At 41.8% G+C, this 20,107-nt stretch overlaps 3 protein-coding genes across 5 annotated transcripts in view; all 3 read left to right on the top strand.

Moving 5' to 3' along the window:
- The window catches only part of YAF2 (YY1 associated factor 2), a 1,232,548-nt gene that overhangs the window by 790,125 nt on the left and 422,316 nt on the right, over positions 1–20,107 (top strand). The window lies entirely within an intron of this gene.
- LOC126931320 (60S ribosomal protein L12-like) overlaps positions 1–20,107 on the top strand; it is a 706,093-nt gene that overhangs the window by 629,298 nt on the left and 56,688 nt on the right. The window lies entirely within an intron of this gene.
- The window catches only part of PRICKLE1 (prickle planar cell polarity protein 1), a 126,360-nt gene continuing 109,818 nt past the window's right edge, over positions 3,566–20,107 (top strand). The window contains exon 1 of the mRNA XM_050749370.1: positions 3,566–3,913. The gene's annotated coding sequence lies outside the window, so the exon portion shown is untranslated. The remainder of the gene's footprint in view (positions 3,914–20,107) is intronic.

Here is a 20,107-nt window from a genome sequence, read left to right as displayed (position 1 = left end):
TCGATAAATACTTGTTGAAGTTGTTGTTGTGGAATCACTAAGAGCTCACGCACAAATCCCAATACCTGACCTGGGTCACATGCCCATCCCTGAACTAATCTTTTGGTCAGGGGATCCAGTGCTCTAATTCTCCAGGTCTGGGTCACCTGATCCTAACACCAAAACCAGGGATGAGTCTCCAACTAATCCATGTGCACTGACAGTGGGAGAAGGTGGTTCCTCAAGGGAAATCGGGGGCATTACAAAGAAGGAGAAACAAGCTTGGTGGGCAAAACAATAAATAATGCACATCAATGGACTACCAAGAAGGTGATGTTGGAGTCGAATTGTAAAGGATAAGCAGGAGTTAGCTAATAAAGAGGGCAATTTTCAGCAGGTAACATTCTAGGTATTTTCAAAGCACAGAGTCATAAAACAGCCTGATGCTTTTGAAGAAGTGTAAATAGTTTAATATGGTTAGAGCAAACAAGGGTGGAGAGTAGTAAAAAAAAAAAAAAAAAAAAAAAAGCCAGAGAGATAGGCACAGTGCAAATATGAAAGACCTTTAGAACTAATCCAAGGAGTGTGCACTCTATCCTGAAAGCCCTGAAGAGCGTAGGTAGGATTTTCAGCCTGGGAGCATGCCTGACAGCCAGGCCCTGGCATATCATTACAGGGTCAACACTGATTCATTCTGCAAAAACTGGGTGGGGCTGGGTCTGCAGGTCAAAGAAAGGAGTCCCATATGTGGATGAACAAGAGACACAGGGAGCAGAAGCCAAGCAAATCCTAGGAATCAAATAGACCTGGGAATCGAACAAAGACTGCTAACACTGTCCAATTGTTACTTAAGTCTCAAGCTGGTGGCCCACACTGTTGTGAATTCTTCATCTAAATATGAAAATCCTCTTTAGTGAGGCAGGACACATTCAGAGCATGACATAGTTGGGTATTGTACTAGTTTGCTGGGGCTGCCATAATAAAGTACCACAAACTGGGTGGCTGAAACAACTGAAATTTATTGTCTTACGATTGTGCAGATGGAAAGTCTGAGATCAAGGTGTGGGTAGGGTTGGTTCTTTCTGAGAGCTGTGAGGAAGAATCTGTCCCGTGCCTCTCTCCTGGCTTCTGGTAATTTGCTGGCAATCAATGATGTTCCTTGGCTTGCAGAAGCATCACCCTGATCTCCACCTTCACCTCTACGTGGTGTTCTTCCTGTGTGCACGTCTGTCTCCAAATTCTGTTCCCCACCTCTTTTGAGACATGGTCTCACTGTATTGCCGAGGCTAGAGTGCAGGGGCACCATAATGCATCACCACAGCCTTGATGTCCTGGGCTCAAGTGATTGTCCTGCCTCAGCCTTCCAGTAGCTGGGAACATAGGTCCATACCCATGCCACCACACCTGGTGATTTCTTTTTTCTTTTATTTTTGGAGAGACAAGATCTCCCTGTGTTGCCTGTTGCCCAGGCTCATCTCAAACTCCTGGGCTTAAGTGACTCTCCCATCTCAGCCTCCCAAAGTGTTGGGATTATAGGTATGAGTCACTATGCCCGGCCCAAGTTTCCCCTTTTTATAAGGATAAAAGTCATATTGGATTAGGACTGACCTTAGTGACATCATTTTAACTTGATTACTTCTGCAAAGACCTTATCTCCAAATAAGGTGGCATTCTGAGGTACTGCAGGTAAGGACTTCAACATGAAATTTTGAAGGACACAATTCAATACGCAAAAATGCTATTTTTAAAAAGAAGTTGCAGCCGTACTCAGTGGCTCATGCCTGTAATCCTAGCACTTTGGGAGGCCGAGGCAGGCGGATCACCTGAGGTCAGCAGTTTGAGACCAGCCTGGCCAACATGAGGAAAACCTGTCTCTACTAAAAATACACAAATTAGTTGGGCGTGGTGGCAGGCACCTATAATCCCAGCTACTCAGAAGGCTGAGGCAGGAAAATCGCTTGAACACGGGGGCGGGGCGGAGGTTGCAGTGAGCCGAGATCGCGCCACTGCACTCCAGCTTGGGCGACAACAGTGAAACTCCGTCTCAAAAACAAAAAAACAAACAAACAAAACAAAACAAACAAACAAACCCCTAGCAAGTGGAATTATTTCAAAAGCAACAGCCTTGTTTCCTGAGTGATCTGAGCTCAGGAACTCTGCCTGGGCATCTAGAGAGGAGAAAGTACCTACAGCGTGGGGAGATCTGAGTCAGAATTACAGAGCACAGTGCTGAAGCCAAACATTTTCCTGGATTTAGACCGTTTCCTCCTCCATTTGCCTTTATTTCCTTGCATCCTCTTTTTCATCGGCTCCATTTTTGCTGAGTATTCCTTTGCTTTATTCCCAACGAAAATCGAAAAGACTTGGTGTTCTGAAAAATTCTGAGACTGGCAGTTTTGCTTTTTCTTAAAGGGATAAAAATTGCATCAGTCAACACCTCCCTTCACACTCCCCCCACACACATCCTCATCTTTCTGGAAGACGATACAATATCCTAGAGCGTTGTGGAGAGGATGGAGAGGATGGAGAGGTCAAGGAAGCCCTGGCTTTGCAGAGGCACCTGTCAAGTTCGGGTTAACAGCTGCTGCCTGTGTCTGCCCTCTGCAGCCCAGGGAAATAGTACCCACACGGTGAGAATCCACCGATCCGGAACTGGAAAGGGTGGGGGGTTCTAAGGTTTAGTGTGACACAAATGTCAGGGCAGAACTTTCAAACAGGCTGAGCCCCAGTTCAACGTGGGTGAATGCGCCTAAGGGCCCAGCTCTGGGAATTGAGCAGACTAAAAACGTGGAGAGTAGTTTAGCCAATGAAAAATTGTCACCGTGTTCGGATCGATGCTTTGAACCCCGTTTTAAGTGCGCCACGCTCACTTGGGTCAGGCTCTGGACATTGCGGTGGGCTGAGGTTCTCGCGGGCACGACCCCCCACACTGAGTTTTCATGGACACGACCAGAGCCGTCGAGGCGGGGAAGGGAATGGACTAGAGGCTGAACTTTGGCTTCTTCCTCGGAAAATCACTCCTCCGGTTCCGGGGCAGAGACTCAGCTCATCCTGTGGGATTACACGAGATAGGATCGAGTCCAAACGGATCCCCAGAGCGGCTAGGCGCGCCAGAAAGAATCTAAGTGTTTAATTAACTGCCCCCTTCACACACACCCCAAAGGAGAAGGAACTCAAATAGGCATCCCCACCTAAATCGTTTGATCAGAGGAAATTGGGTTTCTCTCCCCACACCCCGCAACCCACCCTCTTCACTCTTCCTGTCTTTCAGTCCATCAGGATTGTTGGTTTAAAAAAAAAAAAAAAAAGGCATATAATCGGGGGCGGGGCAGAGGCTCTGAGCGAGCCGCACTTGGGAATCTGAGACGCGCCGGGGTGAACTTCTTTCTCCCTGCGCATAATCCGCCTGCTGCTCTGCCCCACGGGCTGCGCGCGGAGCGGGTCCCAGCTCTGCTAGCCTCCCTGCGCCCGCGCGCGGCCGGAGCCCGGCCGGACCTCGCTTTCGGGGCCGAGCCGGGGAACGCGTGGGCGCGCGCCCAGCGGCCTCGATCCCGCGGCGGCGTCCGCGCTCCGCGTTTTCGCTCGCGCCGGGCCCCGCGGCCGAGGGCGGGGTGCGCGGCGGCGCCGCGGCGCGCGGCTTCGGAGCCCGAGCGCACTCAGCCTGCAGCCTAGCTGCCAGCGCCGCCTCCCGCGGCCGACGCCGCCCGACAGCGCGCCCGGAACATGCCAGCCTCGCGCCGCCTGTGCTGACTTCCCCGAGACGCGCCGCGGCCGGCACGGAGACTTTCTGGGCCCTGGATGGTTCGTGCGCTGCTCATCCTTGCCCACCCTTGACGCCGCAGCCCGCAGTCCCGCAGTCCCGCAGCCCCGCAGCCCCGCCGCCCCGCCGCGGCACCGAGGACAGTGCAGCCGAGTTGCGTCTCCCTCGCGCGAGGTGAGTGGCAGCCGGGATCCCGGCGGGTTCCGCAGAGGGGGCTGCGGCGCGGTGGTGGGGGGCGAGCGCCGCAGGGGCAGGGCCGGGCACTTCGCTGGCACCGCCGGGGTCTGTGACAACCAGACTGGGTCGGTGTCGCAGAAGATCAGGGAGAAGGTCATAATCGGTTTGTTGGTATGTAGAGAGGGAAAGCAGAATACTGGCTGCAGCATCGCGAGGGCTTCACAGAGGCTCCCCGCATGGCTCCTGTTTACTGCATCACAACCAACTCTTCCCTTGGTTTTCTCCGGCGTGGAAACCGGTTCTGTGGCCCAAGGGTCGGGGCGATGCGGGGCGCCGGGAGGCGAGGGTGCGTTGGCGTGTTCCCGCCGCTTAGGATCGCCTGTCACCTACTGGCGTCCGGAGGGAGGGTCCCGATTCTCTCCTCTCGCGCTTGGGGAAAGGGCTGGTGGCTTTTTGGCAGGGGCGAATCAACTCCCACCACTCTCCCAACCCCCTGCCCCGCGATGGTGTTTTCTGAATGTAGCACGGACATAGGAAAAAATGGGAGCGTCTTCCTCTCTTGAGGTAGAAAAAGTTGAAGAAACTAGGCATGTTAGTAATTATTAGGAGCAGGACTCAGGATACACCAGAAAGCTGTTAAATTTTCATTGCCCTCTAAGAAAAACAAACGGCATCGCCAGTGACTATTGGCAGTGCTGTGTTATTCTTGGGACTTTGGGAAAATTGTTCACAGATTGTCTTCAGGAGGCTGAAGAACGAGGTTGGGGGTTGGGAGAGAGGGAGGACGGCTGGCATCACGCTGAGTTCCAGCTTGCCTAAGGAGGGTTCAGGATCACAAGCCGAACACGTTTGGTTGCTGATTTTTAAAAGGATATCAGCGGCAGAACTGAGGCTATGAACAAGGCGAACACACCACGGGAACCAGCCTAAAGAAAAAAAAAAAACCCACCACCACCACCAACAAAAAACGTGTAAAAATCTGCCTCTCCTGCAGAGTTCACATGCTTTTGTGCTATAAAATGGATGCATGTATATGTGTCTTTTAGGATAAATTTTATGAATGGCAAATCAATGAAATTGTATCTTGTTCATGCATACAGTGTTGTCTACTGCCTCGTTTTAATCAGTACTTCGGAAGGCTGTGCCTGCAGTTGATGTTATATAATTGACGTAGTTCACCATCAGACATTTTTTTAATGTACTTTTGGAGTAGAGGGAACTTCCATCTGTCTTTTCAGACAGGCCCAAGGTGTAGACGGGTGAGGGTTGCTAATGTTTGCCGTAGTCCGGCTCCAGATGTGTGAGCTCAGCTGTTGCCTGTCACTTAGGTGACAACTGGCCCTTTCCCACTAAGCCTTTGCTGTCTCCATTATCCTCAGTGAAGTGTCAGTGTTCACCCGCCTTCTATTATCAGGAGTGGACTCTAGCCCCTTGGGAGCCGGCAGCCTTGTTTGACCGTCCCCAACATTTTATCTATTTTCAGACTCTAGAAAGGAAAAAAAAAAAAAAAATCCCATGACAGCAAGATAGATACATTTTGAATTGAGCATCAACTTAATCCAAAGATTCTGCTTTAATCAAGACAGCTCTGTAAGGATGACGCAATATTTGTCAAGCCTTTTCTCTGGAACAATATTTACTCCCACCAGGGGATTTTAAACTTAAACAGCAGCCATTCATCTTGCTGTCTGGTGGAGCCTGGTTCAGTTTGCCTCCAATGTGGTCCTAGCCTTGGTGGCTAGGCTTGGCCTGGGACAGGAATCTGTCATTGTAGCCCAGCTGGAGCCTGAAGAAAGCAAAATACAGCACCTGCTGGTACCAGAGGGTTTCTAAATGCCATCAACTGGCGAGTCAGGAAACACAGAAGGAGATATTACAAGCTCTTCCAGAAATGTTTATACAAAGGATTTAGAGGTTAACAATGCATGTGCTCTACATATTAAAACTGAAGGTGCTACAAATAAATGGATGTTACCCACAGTTAAGGGTTTGCACACTTGCTGATGAACTTGAAAATCTCTAAGTTTAATAAGTTGTGGCTAACATAGTATGATTCATTCTTATAAATAAGCCTCGGAAGGAAGGAAGGAAAAGAGGGAGGGATGGAGAGAGGGAGGGAAAAAGGAAGGAAAAACTGGATAGTTTATAGAGATAGACATATTGATGCAACTGAATGGGCTTAGTAAATTAATTTTTCCATCTTTAATTTGGTACTAAGTGGCGAGTTATCACTGAGTGAGCCTGTTGGTTCATAGGTTTTAAAATGAAAAGTGATATATTTTAGTAAAGTGACAGATTCAATCAGTTCTGCCAGTAACACTAGTGAAGCTTAAAAAGCTTATTATGTTTTTATAATCAAGGTCCATGGAACCACTGTTTGTCCATGGTGGGTGGTGGTGTAATAAGTCAGCTTGAGTCTCTCAAATAAAATCTAATATTAGCTAGGGAGAAATAAAGATCCCCTGTAGGGTTAATAGCTGAACTCTTAACTTTAGAGTCAGATGTAGGTAAAAGTCTAGTTGTTCCTAATATTCTTTCCTGTGATAATTCTGAAAAGACCAAAAAAGTTAAATTTTGTAGTTTCTTTGATTACACCTTTTAAAAAGTAGCTGATTTCTCTAAAATATCTTATAATTACTTGAAAGCAAAATACAAAGACTTGAGTATTATGAGTGATTGTCTATAATACTCATGAAAAGGAACAAGAATCTTTACAAACTATTTTCCAGTAATTAAGTAACTCTCTTAATGGCCTATACCTATATTTTGGGTTGTCTAATATTATGGGAAACAATTTTCAGTAAAGATTGTCATTACTTGCATTCTAGTTACTACAGTTAACTTCCTGCTTAAAGTAGTTTATAACGGGCAAATTTTTCCTTTTAAAGAAAGACAGGAAAGCTACATGCAGTGGTGATTGGCTCTATAGCCCCAGCTACTGGGGAGGATCGCTTGAGTCCAGGAGTTCAAGTTGAGCCAAGGCTACATTGTGAGACCCCATCTCTGGAAAAAAAAAAAAAAGTGATTAAAAAAATCAAAATGATTCTCATCTGTGAATAGAAATGTTAAAAATATCACTTGGCTAGGATAGACTCTTCCCCCTTGGAAAAAATAGTTGTCTCTTTCATCTCCATATTATGTAAAATAATACCAACTGTTTAACCCTTATTAGTGAGAGAATGTTAAGATTGCTTAAATATATGTATAATTATTCCACAATAAAGAGAAGGAGTTAGGAAAGTGAAAGGTTTGTGTTTCTGGGTTGCTTGGTTGGTGGGTTGGTGTTTTAAGGGACCATTACTTCTTTTTCTTCTGGTCACAGAAGAAAGGATTATTGGATTGCACACTAGTATCTTTAGAAGGTTGGTATGAGCAAGCAACTAGAGAGAGGGAAGTATGATAATCTGGGTGTCAAGACCTGCATTGTTGCAGTTCCTCGAAACCTCACACAGCCTATGGAGCCAGCACTCCAGAACACGTGCCAAGGACCAAGACAGCATTGAGGAATCTGGAGCAGCCCCTAGCCTCTAACTTCCCCATCTCTGGACACACAGAAGTATAGTACCTCATCTGCCCCAGTAACTGGTAACCACACCCCCATTGTTTATGTTCATGCTGAACTGAAGTGGAGGTTAATTACCTCTGTGTTGATGAATGAACATTTTGAAGCAGTGAAAAAAGCCGGGCCTAAAATTGTATGGGGAGTCCGAGTAAGCTGCTGTTTCCCTCCTTCCCCTCTCTCCTGAAGCAGGGATGGCGAACAAGACAGGCTTTACTGGTTGGAGCACACTGATGTCATGACACTTCTGGCACAGAGATATGACAGAATAATCAGATCACTTTTCTGTATGCCAGAATGACACGATTTTTCCAAGAACCATTCCTAAGCCACTGGTCCACTGGCATTGACTATTTCCAGTTATGGGGGGTAGGGAGGGTGATCAAACCTCTCAGAATGTAATAATTCTTCCTGTCTCTGTTTTATGCACTTGTTTAGACTAAATTCTAAATGCATTTTGGTTATTTTTGAAGGGACCTCTCCAGGAACAAGAACGACTGCCCAACCTGAACCTATTAGACCTTTCCAGCTTCATTCTCCTATAAAGAGAGATTTTACATATAAAATAAAAGTAAAAATGTCAGCCAGGCAGAAGCCAATGTAAACATTTTAAAACGTAGAGCTGCAAACTAGCAAGCAGCTATCATTTGCCTTTACTTAACTCTTCTCCCCTAAGTTTGGTCCTAAGCGAGCCTAAAAGTCAACTGACCAATTCAACAGCAGTTGCATTTTTCTCACTGGTAGATTTGGGGTAAACTCTTGGGAGAGATGCCTTTCATTTCTAGTGGATTACGCTTCAGGAAAAAAAAAAAAAAAAAAAAAAAGGGCTGTGTTATTTCAGTTGTTCTGGTACTGAAGTCATGGACTTCTTTCTAGGAGTTTTGTCCCAGCTGCTGATTTATAACACCCACCAGCTTCTGCTTTGCGTGTGCTTCTCTCTATGTCCTTTTCTCGTTGGGTCTCTGGAAGAAAGATCTGTCAATAATGCAATGAAAATATTGCCCTGAGATGCAGACCGGTAAGTAGACGCCTCCATGCTGACCACTCTCGCTCAGCTGCCCTTCTTTTATCTGAGGCAGAGATCCCCTGACTGGCAATTATGGTCTTTGACTTTGGTAACAATTCTGTTTGAAATGTTTCCAATTATACACAATATTGGCGGCATGTAGCAGCTGCATGCCAAAAAGCATTTCAAAGTGTGTTCCAAGACTCAGGCTGTGATTGCTTTTAATTTAAATAAAGGCTATTTGGTTTCCTGTGTTGTTTTTTATAACCACCTTTCCCCCCATTTTTGTTGCCTTTAAAAAAAGAAGTCTAATATAAAGTAGCCACCACATCATGTGCTATAATATTGGCCCTAGTTTTCTAGGATAGCCATTTTCTCTGAGCAAGCAGAACAAACTTTTTAATAAAGGAATTTTAAAGAAACATTTATAGCAGTTTGGATTACCCCAAAGAAGTAAAGAGGAAAAGGTTATCTTAGAGCATATTGTAAGTAGCTAATGTTTTCAAGTTTGCCTCTCTCCCTTTTTAGGGACATATCAATATAATTATCTTTTTAGGTTATTGGATATCATTTGGTACACTGTTTTTCAGATTCCTCTATTTTTGTGGGTCTATGAAGAAGTGTTGTAAAAGAACATTTAAAAGGTAGAGAGATCTCTCTTAAAACGGGGGATAGAGGGGAATCAGCACATAATTTCACGATTTTATTGGAAGTAAACTCTCCAAATCTGCCTCCTCTGTGGGCTTGAAATCTCTGAACACTGAACCCTTTTTAGAAACCATTTAAAACTGGTAGTTTAAATATTTTAATAACTACCAGATATGTTTGACTTATTAGATCTGAAAATAAGAAAATATACACACTCAGGACCTGGAGTAAATGGATTGGTAATAGAACTGGGGAGTTCTGTTTCCAGGACAGTTTTGGCCCACCTGAAACATAACACCTAGAGCTAGAGGGTATCCAATAGGTGAGGTGCTAAGATGGTCCTAATTAAGGTGTTTTCACATAGGCTCTTTGAATCCTGGCAAAAACATCCTATCAAATATAGTGCTTTTTGGGGTCAAACAGTAGTTGACTTGCATAAATGCCAACATCTCTTCTGGCATCTTTGGAAATCTTCCATAGTGTAATAAATAGTACTGTATAATCCAAATTTGTAAATGCCATGTTTCATGCAGCCCTTGTAGAGACAACTGAAATTAGCCCATGCTTCTAGGGATGATTGAGATCCTGGAGGTTAGGTGACTGCCTAAATCCAAAGTACTACCAGTAACTAATGCTATTGGAGGCCTTTGATGAAATCTAGGAGAAGGTGTGAGGTTAAACTTAGCATAGTACTGTACTGTGAAGAAGTGCCCACCAAACAATGCTTAGAGTTTTCCCTTAAATCTCCTTTATCCTTGGAAATTGTCTTTCGATTAAGCAAACCTTCTTGGAGGAAATTTGCTCAACTAGAGGTAAAATGAGGTTTATTCAACTAGAGGTAAAATGAGGTTTAGGTTATTTTACCAGCTGAACACCCTAGCTTGCCAGACACATCCACCTTACCCAGGCCCATTGCTATAGAGACAAAACCCACAGTAACTGTGGTTGAAATAGAAAGTCTATTAAAACCTTTTTCTATATTGGCCAGCTCTTCTGCCCCAGTTAAAATGCTGCCTTCTGTGTACACACACACACACGAGTTTCAATCTAATAATAGCAAACTGCTTTAAGCCATGTATAGTTTCACCAAGGGCATTTGTACTTCTTTGGTTTCCTTTATTTCACTGATAAGCAAATATTATGGCAATTTTCTGAAGAAACTCATAACTTGTTAACTATAATTGATACTTCCAACTATCCTATTTACATGCATGAATAATCTAAGTTCCTAATTTGGGATCTGAAAAGGGGCTAGAATTCGGGGGTGTCCAATCTTTGGCTTCCCTGGGCCACATTGGAAGAATTGTCTTGGGCCACACATAAAATATACTAACACTAACAATGGCTGATGAGCTAAATTAAAAAAAAGAAATCACACACACACAGAAGTCTCAGAATGTTTTAAGAAAGTTTACAGATTTGTGTTGGGCCGCATGCAAAGCCATCCTGGGCTGCATGTGGCCCGCGGGCCGTGGGTTGGACCAGCTTGCACTATGTAGTGCGGTATGTTGTTTTGTTTTGAAATATCTCTTTCAAATCATTTAGAGAATGTTAGGTTTTACATAAGAAGACTGCTTAGTGCTCTAATGTTGAAATACGTGTTATAATGTATGTCAAAAAGAGATTACATTTTACATTCTTCTGTGACTATGTAATTAATACGTATGTTCAGTGCTTGAAGTATATGCATGTTACATAATTTTTAGAAAGAGATAAAGTTAGGTCTGAAGTGCATTAGAGAATCACAGATGTTTCTTGTAAGAGAATACATATGCTTCATAGGAATTTTGAACTGCTTTCTGACGCTAAGCTTTGTTCACTGCAAGGATCATATGAATAATTTCATTGAGTTGCCCCAGTTCTTATTTACACAAGCCTTGAGAAAGGAGCTGAAGTGATAAATAACTTGCCCCCCTCACCTAGTTCTGAATTGCTTTAGCCTTTTATGTTTCATGAATGTGAAGGGAGGGAATAAAATATACAGAGAAGATGTTTGTGTTTAAATAACTTAATCATACAAGTTCCCTTTGTGGGCCTTCTATAAGCTTAAACAGCTTGGCAGGCTAATAGCCAAAAACGTGTCCTCAAGTACTGCCAAAAGTGTTAAAAGCAGACCAGGCTTTCTCCATATTGAGGTACTGGGAACATATTTTTTTTAACCTTCTGAATTTTGGGAATAAATCAGAAAATCACTCTTCTTTTTTCCCCTCCCTTTCCTTACCCACGGAAACCAAAATTATTATTCATTGCAGTGCTGAAATGAGAAACTGATAGGAATTATGATGATTGTGTGAGAGTGTTTTAAACTAGCCTGATTTGGCTGTTTAGGCCGGAAGCAACCAGGTTATGATAGTGTATCATGGGTCTTTTTTTGTTACTGTTTATGCTGTCTGTGGACACTGGCTTCTTTGCTTTAGTTCCATAACTCTTTTTTTGAGATGGAGTCTCCCTCTGTCGCCCAGGCTGGAGTGCAGTGGCATGATTTCGGCTCACTGCAACCTCTGCCTCCTGAGTTCAAGAGATTCTCCTGCCTCAGCCTCCCAAGTAGCTGGGATTACAGGCACATGCCACCATGCCTGGCTAATTTTTGTATTTTTAGTGGAGATGGGATTTCACCATGTTGGCCAGGCTGGTCTTGAACTCCTGACCTCAAGTGATCCACCTGTCTCGGCCTCCCAAAGTACTGGGATTTCAGGCGTGAGCCACCTCACCTGGCCTGATTCCATAACTTTTAATGTAATACTTTGTCGATTTATTCTGTTTTTTCTCAAGCAGAGATCCCAAAATAGACAGTAGTGGAGGGATGTGCTATAATAGTACAGAAAAAGCCAGTTTTTTTAAAAACAGTTTTTTGGATTAAAAACCAAAAAGCTCAGACTAGTACAATAACTGTGTGATTTTTGAGCCAGTCTCTCGGCCCCTCTGGGCTTCAGTTTCTTCATATATAAAATGAGGGAATTAGACTAGATCAGTGCATATTAATCAAAGGATTGAATCACACACATCTAAATACAAATACACAGATTTTAATGCAGTAGGTTTTGGGTGCAGTCGCACTTTTAGCTTGAACAAGCTCCTCACGTGATTCCAATGCACACCTGCTGCTGAGCTGTTAAATTAGATGATGTCTAAGGTATCCTTCTCATTCCAAAATTTGTTTCTAATCCTACTAGACTGAATTATCTGCCTGCCTGCTTTTCTTTCCTTTTCCTTTCCCTCCCTTCCTTACTCTCTCTCTCGCTTTCTCCTTCCTTCCTTCCTTCCTTCCTTCCTTCCTTCCTTCCTTCCTTCCTTCCTTCCTTCCTTCCTTTTTTGTTCATTCATTCACTCTTAATGACTGCTTTCATTCCTTAAAAGTCGTCATTGATATTTTGCTGTCAAAATATCATAGATGTCATTTTAACCTGGAAATGAAGGTCTATGTTCTGTGCCTGTGAGTAGATGCTAATCCCAAGGAACCATGTTTGTTCACCATTGCATACCCCATGCCTAACACAGTACCTGGCGCATAGTAGACACTTGACAAATTCAGGGAGCCCAAAAAGTCAAGAAACTTAAAAATACATATACTGTTATGTTTTCAAATAATATGCTCAGTGTATATTTTGTCAACTTCCAAATACCTCTAGTGCAAAGTACCTCCAGATTTAAAACAAACATAATTGTTTATCTGAAAAACAATATAATAAATACATTATTTTCCTTCAGTTTCCAGACTTTAGGCATACTCTATGGTGCATTTATTGTATTTTTCTCCAGGTTAACAACTGATCTCATTGCTTTAAATTTGGAAGTACTACAGTTGGAAACATATCTGGAGGTTGACAGAAAAAGATGTTAAGCATATTATTCAAAAGTATAATTAATATACTGTTGAAAAATAAGTTGATCCTATGTTTCCTCACTTTTTGAGCATCCATATTTATTGAATGAATGAATTCCAATTTTCTGTGTCAGTTTAAGAACTATAATCTGACCAAATCACTGTAAAGGTTTTTAAATGTATCTGGGGCCAGGTGCGGTGACTCACGCCTGTAATCCCAGCACTTTGGGAGGTCGAGGCAGGTGGATCACTTGAGGCCAAGAGTTCGAGACCAGCCTGGCCAACATGGTGAAACCCTGCCTCTACTAAAAAAACACAAAAAATTAGCTGGACATGGTGGTGGGTACCTGTAATCCCAACTACCTGGGAGGCTGAGGCAGGAGAATCTCTTGAACCCAGGAGGTGGAGGTTGTAGTGAGCCGAGATCGCACCATTGCACTCCAGCCTGGGTGATAAGAGCAAAACCCATCTCAAAAAAAAATGATAATATAAACTCTATCTCAAAAAAATAATAATAAAGAAGACATATGATACTTTACTTGATTCGTTGTTGTTTGTTGCCATTTTGGGGGAGGTTTTATTATTGTTTTGTTTGTTTTTTAATTAAAAGAAGAACTTTATAACTCACCATTCTGAAACCTGGCTAACTATCCAATTTCCTTTGAACTTTTACACTATACCGATGTGGCCAGTGGCAAAATCAGCTAGCTTTAGCACCTTCTTCCTACCGTATGCCCCCTGCCAAATCAAATAATCAGAATGGAAAATTCTACCTGAATTATCTACCTGAGTTGTTTGCACATATAACTGGAAAACTCTCTTTTTAGTTATTATGTGAAGAAATACCGTGAGGCATTTTAGGAAAAACACTTAACTGTATTTTTCAAGTTATTTGAAGTTCAAGGATTATTTGAAATAAATTGAGAGCTGGTTCAGAGTATTGTATAAAGCCTTAATATTTGCAGATTTGACTTTCCTGAAGTTTCACAGAAAATCTCCTTGTTTGTACTGGACTTTATGCTAATGTTAAAAAAAAAAAAAAGACACGTGAAATCACAGCTCACTCTGTCCCTTCAGGTCTCTGCTCAAAGTCGTCTGATGTCAGATAGCCTTCCCTGGTCATCCTGTAAAAAATAGCAGCCTCCCTGCTTTTTCCCAGTCACCATCTAGCACCCCCCAATCCTCTTAAGCTGCTGTACCTTTTTTCATAGCACTGTTAGATATTTATTGTGATAGTTACCTATTCCCTGAAGATGCCTCTGTACAGTTTTGTCTACTGCCATTTTAATGTTGTATATAAAATAAAGATAAGGTCAGGCACAGTGGCTCACGCCTATAATCCCAGCACTTTGAGGAAGGCCGAGGCGGGCAGATCACCGGAGGTCAGAAGTTCCAGACCAGCCTGGCTAACATAGTGAAACCTTGTTTCTACTAAAAATATAAAAAATTAGCCAGGCTTGGTGGCGCGTGCCTATAATCCCAGCTACTCGGGAGGCTGAGGCAGGAGAATCACTTGAACCTGGGAGGTGGAGGTTGCAGTGAGCCAAGATCATGCCATTGTACTCTATCTTGGTCAACAAGAATGAAACTCTGTCTCAAAATAAATAAATAAATAAATAAAATAAACACAAATAGTAGCCAGTATTCTGTTTTTATCTGAGCTAAAAATTTTTGAGAAAGGAGATAAAGATATTTTGTTTGGAACATTTTTGTGGTTTTTTTCCCCCCAGCTGAAGTGGAGTTTCTCAGCTGTTTACGCTTTTATCTAAATAAAGCCAGAGAAACATGATAGAATAGGAGGAAAGATGCTTATCAAATAACCCTCCTTCCTTTTCCACACCCCCAAGTGATCAAGGAAATGTAATCATCTAGCAAAGGGATGCTGTATTAATAGAAGATTGAATATTTGCAGCAAGGAAGCTGTGTAACTTCCTTCTTCATAATACACCCATGCCACTCCGTAACCTTAAAAAAAAAAATAGAGGTAGAATCTTCAGAGAAGCTTGTGATGTTGCCATGTATGTTAAAACATGGATGAGAGACTGTCTTTCACTCAAAAAATCTCCCAATATAAATTCCAGGGGTGAAAAGCTAATCCTCTAAGTGATTTCAACCAGCTTGCTAGGAAACCTAGTTGCTTGAAATTGTTATTTTAATGTCTCAACTTCCAGAGCTAAATTGTCAGTGAGTCAGTTTTCCTATTAAGAAGTTGAGCCAACTTATTTATCCAGAAATTACCATGTTTTAACTTGGGGGTTCTTTATTATAATAAGACTAATACCTCCAAAGTACACAAAATGCTTTCATATTCATCTCATTTATCTTCCTTGCATCTTTATGTGCAGGTCTGACCAAGGTTATCCCAATTTACTGATAAAGAAGCTACCTTTTAGTTCAAGATGCAACTTCCTGAGGAGCTTTGGTTTGGCAGTTCCTAAATAAAGGAATGTTTGCAGTTAAATTTTTAGAAAGAAAGATAAAAAGAACAATAGAAAGGGAAAGTAAGCAAGCATTTGTAGCTTACCCAAAATTGTTTGATGATGTTTTATTGTTTCATAAATATTGCTGTGCTTATGTGTGTTCTATATTAAATGCTTTTACGTAATTATTGCATCTCCTACTAACTTACATGGCATCTTGGATGAGTCACATAATTTTCTGGCCTTCTTACCCACTCTGTGCCTCAGTTTCCTGAATTGTAAAGTGAGGAGAGGCTGATTGATTTTTTAAGCTCAAAATTTACTTGACTCTAAAAATTTGGAGGCCATAACTTCAGGGGGATAGATAATAAATAACAAATGTGAGCTGGTAATATTATTGTTAGTCTCATCATTCTCACTACCTAAATCCCAAATTAGAATTTTTTTAACAGTCTATTTCAAAAGTATTCATATGTGCCAGGTGCAACTTATAGCTTTATATATTATTCACTGTGGCCAGTTAAAATTCAACAATAGCTATGTTTTAAAGGCATAAGGACCTAAGAGAATATACTCTTCCCCTGATCAAAAGTCTGGTTTGTGGTTTACCTTAGAGTTCAATGTGACAGCTAAAAACAAAATTGCAGTGATATTAGAGAGCAAATTATTAATCTAATGTTGTTACAACAGTGGCATACTTATGTTTATACTAAAAATTACAAATGTGATTATTATATTTATACATGGGAAATGTGGACAATTTTTAAAGTAGTACTCAAATTAGCATGTTCACTTGTTGACGCACAGTGATTAGAACTGTGTTTAAAATGTGCGTGCCCATTGACCAAACAGGGTTTAATTTTGGGAGGCTTAGAGAGGGTTTGCTGGAAAATAAGAATAACCTGACGTTCATTTGAGTTGCATTCCTAACCTAATATTTTCAATAACCCTAATAACTTTCTTATCTTCCAAACTCCTCAGATAAATGCTGGTGTAAATATGCAGTAAGTAGTGAAACTCTTCCTATATTAATCTTTGATAACACATGTTGGCATATGTCCCCATACCTACTGGCCTGAATGTTCCTTTTAGTAGCATTGTAATTAATTAAATCACTCACTTTTCAGCAAATTCTTAGAACCTTAGGTCTTGTTCACGTTCTACTTAGACTGCACCCAAAGTTATAAGTGGCCCACCGGGAAGCATTATACTATCTGTATTACATCTGAGATTAAGCTTTTGAATTGTTCAGATGAACACAGCAGTGAGCCATGGTGTGTCTCCCAGAAGATTCTTCAGTGACTATGAAGTGCTGTACCAATAGGAAGAACTAATAAATGTGACATTAATAATCACCAGTTTGAATCTGGGTCACTTCAGCCATGACTCAAAGATCAGACGCTATCAGATGGTAATGACTGTGTGAAAATTCTGCAGGAAGGCATTTCATTTCTTAATGACACCTTTGTGGGCCTTCTCAGCAGACTGTTAGAGGGCAGAACAGAAATAAAATCGAATATGCCCCTTGGTCTGGAGGCCAGCGCTCCAGGGTAGAGTTGGCACACTTCTGCAGAGATGCTTTAGGAGCAGTTCACAGTGTTTTGTGTTGTTCTCTCTCCTTAAATGGATCTGCAGAACCTTTCATCTCTTGCCTCTTTTCCTAACCATTTATTCACTTCAAAGTGATGGGAGCTGTTTTGCATATTCTCTGCCTTGTTTTCTCTTCTCTGAAAAGTAAGGAGAAATTGCACTTACAAACGCATGTTAACCATTTAATGTTAAGCTTTCCCATTTTTATTTCAATTTGGTGGCATGGTTTTCCTTTCAACACACCTTTATTGAGTGCCTGTGGTTTGCCAGGCATTATGGTAGGTTCTGGGAATACAAACATTACATAGGAGTGGTTCAGTTTTTCAAGAGCGCAGTGTTTTGTAAGGGAGGAAGGCGTGTAAGCACTTACTGGCAATACATTGCTGTAAAGGCAGGAATAGAGAAATGTACTGGATATAGCAGTAGCACAGAGGCAAAGCCTGAAGTTATTTTTTCTGTGTGGACTATTAAGGGAGGCTTCAAAGAGGGAGATGATTGAGTTAGGTCTTAATGACTAAATAGGAGTTTGGCCAAGCCAGTATCAGAATAGCAGAATGGGCCAGTTTAGGCAGAAGGAAAAGTATATACAAAGGCAGGAAACATTAGACAAGCATGATGCTTTGTGAATTTTAAGGTTTTTCTTGTTTTTGTTTTTGTTTTTTTGAGACAGAGTCTCGCTCTGTCGCCCACGCTGGAGTACAGTGGCACAGTCTCGGCTCACTGCAACCTCTGTCCCCCAGGTTTAAGCTATTCTCCTGCCTCAGCCTCCTGAGTAGCTGGGATTACAGGTGCCCGCCACCATGTCCAGCTAATTTTTGTAATTTTAGTAGATACGGGGTTTTACCACATTAGTTAGGCTGGTCCTCAGGTGATCTGCCCACCTCGGCCTCCCAAAGTGCTGGGATTACAGGCGTGAGCCACCGCACCCGGCCCAAATTGCAAGTTTTTCTATTTGGCTGTAAGATGAACTGTACTGTTAGGGACTGATTGCCACCTTTGCAAATCAGTTTAAATCAGAAATAAGATATGAATTTTGGCAACTTTTATTGTAATCCTGTCTTTTCTGTGGCTGGCCTTAAGGTTCTAAGTAACAACTCCCTGTGTTCCTTCTTAAATATGGCATTTACCTGGCCAGCCTACCAGCTGTTTATACTTGTGTCTTTTCATCGTTATGTTGTTACAATCTGTACTTATTTACTCTTTAGTTTCACTGCCAGGTTTGAATTTCAGCCTCAAGTGTTTAGACAACATTATGTAATGAATGTTATACTTTTATGACATTTGCTTTAGTACTGTAAGAGCTTTCCATGAAAGCTAATAGTTGAAAAAGAAGCCCGAATGTCACCAAGTGGCCTCCAGATGTGTTTTATTGTGTTGGTATCTGTTTTGTTTTCATATAACCTTTTTTTAATCTAAAAAAAAAAAAAAAAAAAAAAAAACTTTACCAAGCAGAAATAGCAGACAATAGTCTCATAGGAGATGAACTATTTTCTTCATTTCCTGATTGTTATGTTTTGAACTCGTGCTTAAAAAAATAGCAACAACAAAAACCTATTTTTCCATAGAAGAAAGCCTCCACAACAGTATAAATACTGTACTTTTAAAAGCAAATCATGTTTGTTTGTTTTTTGAAGGTAAACTCACTTCTTAGGTTGAAAGGTTCTGCTTTCTTAGGTTGGAAGGGTCTGTTTTCATATGTTATTCTTCAATGTGGTAATATTAAAATTGTGATTTAACATCTTGGAGAATTTCTGCCATCTAGTTGTTCACTGAGCAATCAGGATGTTTTCAGGCAGTCTGGTGTGTGATATTTTGTAGCATATGTGGCTGAACATGTCAATTTCAAAGAGCTTTACAAGCTTTAATCAATTTTCACAATAACCAGACACAATTTGCTTTATTGATGGAAAGTCCACAGACAGTGGGGTTCAGAGTCTTGCCCATATTTGTATAGCAAAGTGGTTTTCAAACGTTTTTTATTGCTGAATGCTTTTCTCAAGCATAAGATTATCTGGAACCCTAGCATGGAAAGTAGGATTGCTTTTGTTGGGAGCTGGAAAGGTGTTTGTCATAAGGCAGCCATATTTATAAAGACACACACACAAGAATACCTAGTTAAATTTGAATTTCAGATAAATAATGAATAAGTTTTTAGTACACATGTGTCTGAAATATTGCATGTCCCCAAGAAATTATTGGTTGTCTATCTGAAATTTAGGTTTTACTGGGCATCCTGTATTTTGCCTGGCAACCCTAAACTGGTGACCATAACCCCATCCCTCAGCTCCCTTCTGTCCTTCCAGCCAGGTGGGGTTCCTGGTTCCTCGAACACAGCTTGAAAACCACAGACAGGAGAAGTCTATAAAAATGCTGAGAAAGAAATAATAGTATATTTTTCTTCTCAGTCCTAAATTTAGACAATATTACCACTTCCTTGGCTGTGTTAGAGAATCTTCATGATGATGCATACATGGCCACACATAATAATTTTAAAGAATTATTGCTCAGCCAGATGCAGTGGCTTATGCCTTATAATCCCACCATTTGGGGAGGCCAAGGTGGGTGGATCACTTGAGCCCCGGAGTTTGAGACCAGCCTGGGCAACATGGCAAAATCCCATCTCTACAAAGTACAGAAACTAGCTGGGTGTGGCAGCATTGGAGGATTGATTGAGCCTGGGAGATGGAGGCTGTAGTGAAGTGAAATCTTGCCACTGCACTCCAGCCTGGGCAACAGAGTGAAACCCTGTCTCAAAATAATAATAATAATAATAATAATACAAAAAGAATTATGCTTTGCTTTTCCTTTCTTTTATCTTAGAATAAAATACTTTCTCTCCCAATCTTTGGGAATAATGTTTAAGTCACCTATTTGTAGAAGCTAAAGCCTTAACTCCTGTGAGTTAAAGAGAACTGATGGTATAATCAGAATTGCAGTTGGCCACGTAGAGTCAATAAAGAAAAGAATGAATAGGAGTTTGTGAGTATGCCTCTAAAGCAGCCCAGCGCAGAATTGTCTCGTGTGGACTTCTCCTTGTCTATTGGTCTATTTGGCAAGCACATCTTTTAGTGGTCCTGGCTTGATGGCAATGCCCATTGAAGTAATTATGTTATTTTGCCCTAATATTTTAAAGCAGCCCTCAGAT

The sequence above is a fragment of the Macaca thibetana genome, chromosome 11 (genome assembly GCF_024542745.1).
Source record: "Macaca thibetana thibetana isolate TM-01 chromosome 11, ASM2454274v1, whole genome shotgun sequence".
Taxonomy (NCBI): domain Eukaryota; kingdom Metazoa; phylum Chordata; class Mammalia; order Primates; family Cercopithecidae; genus Macaca; species Macaca thibetana.
The sequence above is the reverse complement of the archived record's forward strand: the minus strand, read 5'-3'. Positions and strand labels throughout refer to the sequence as shown.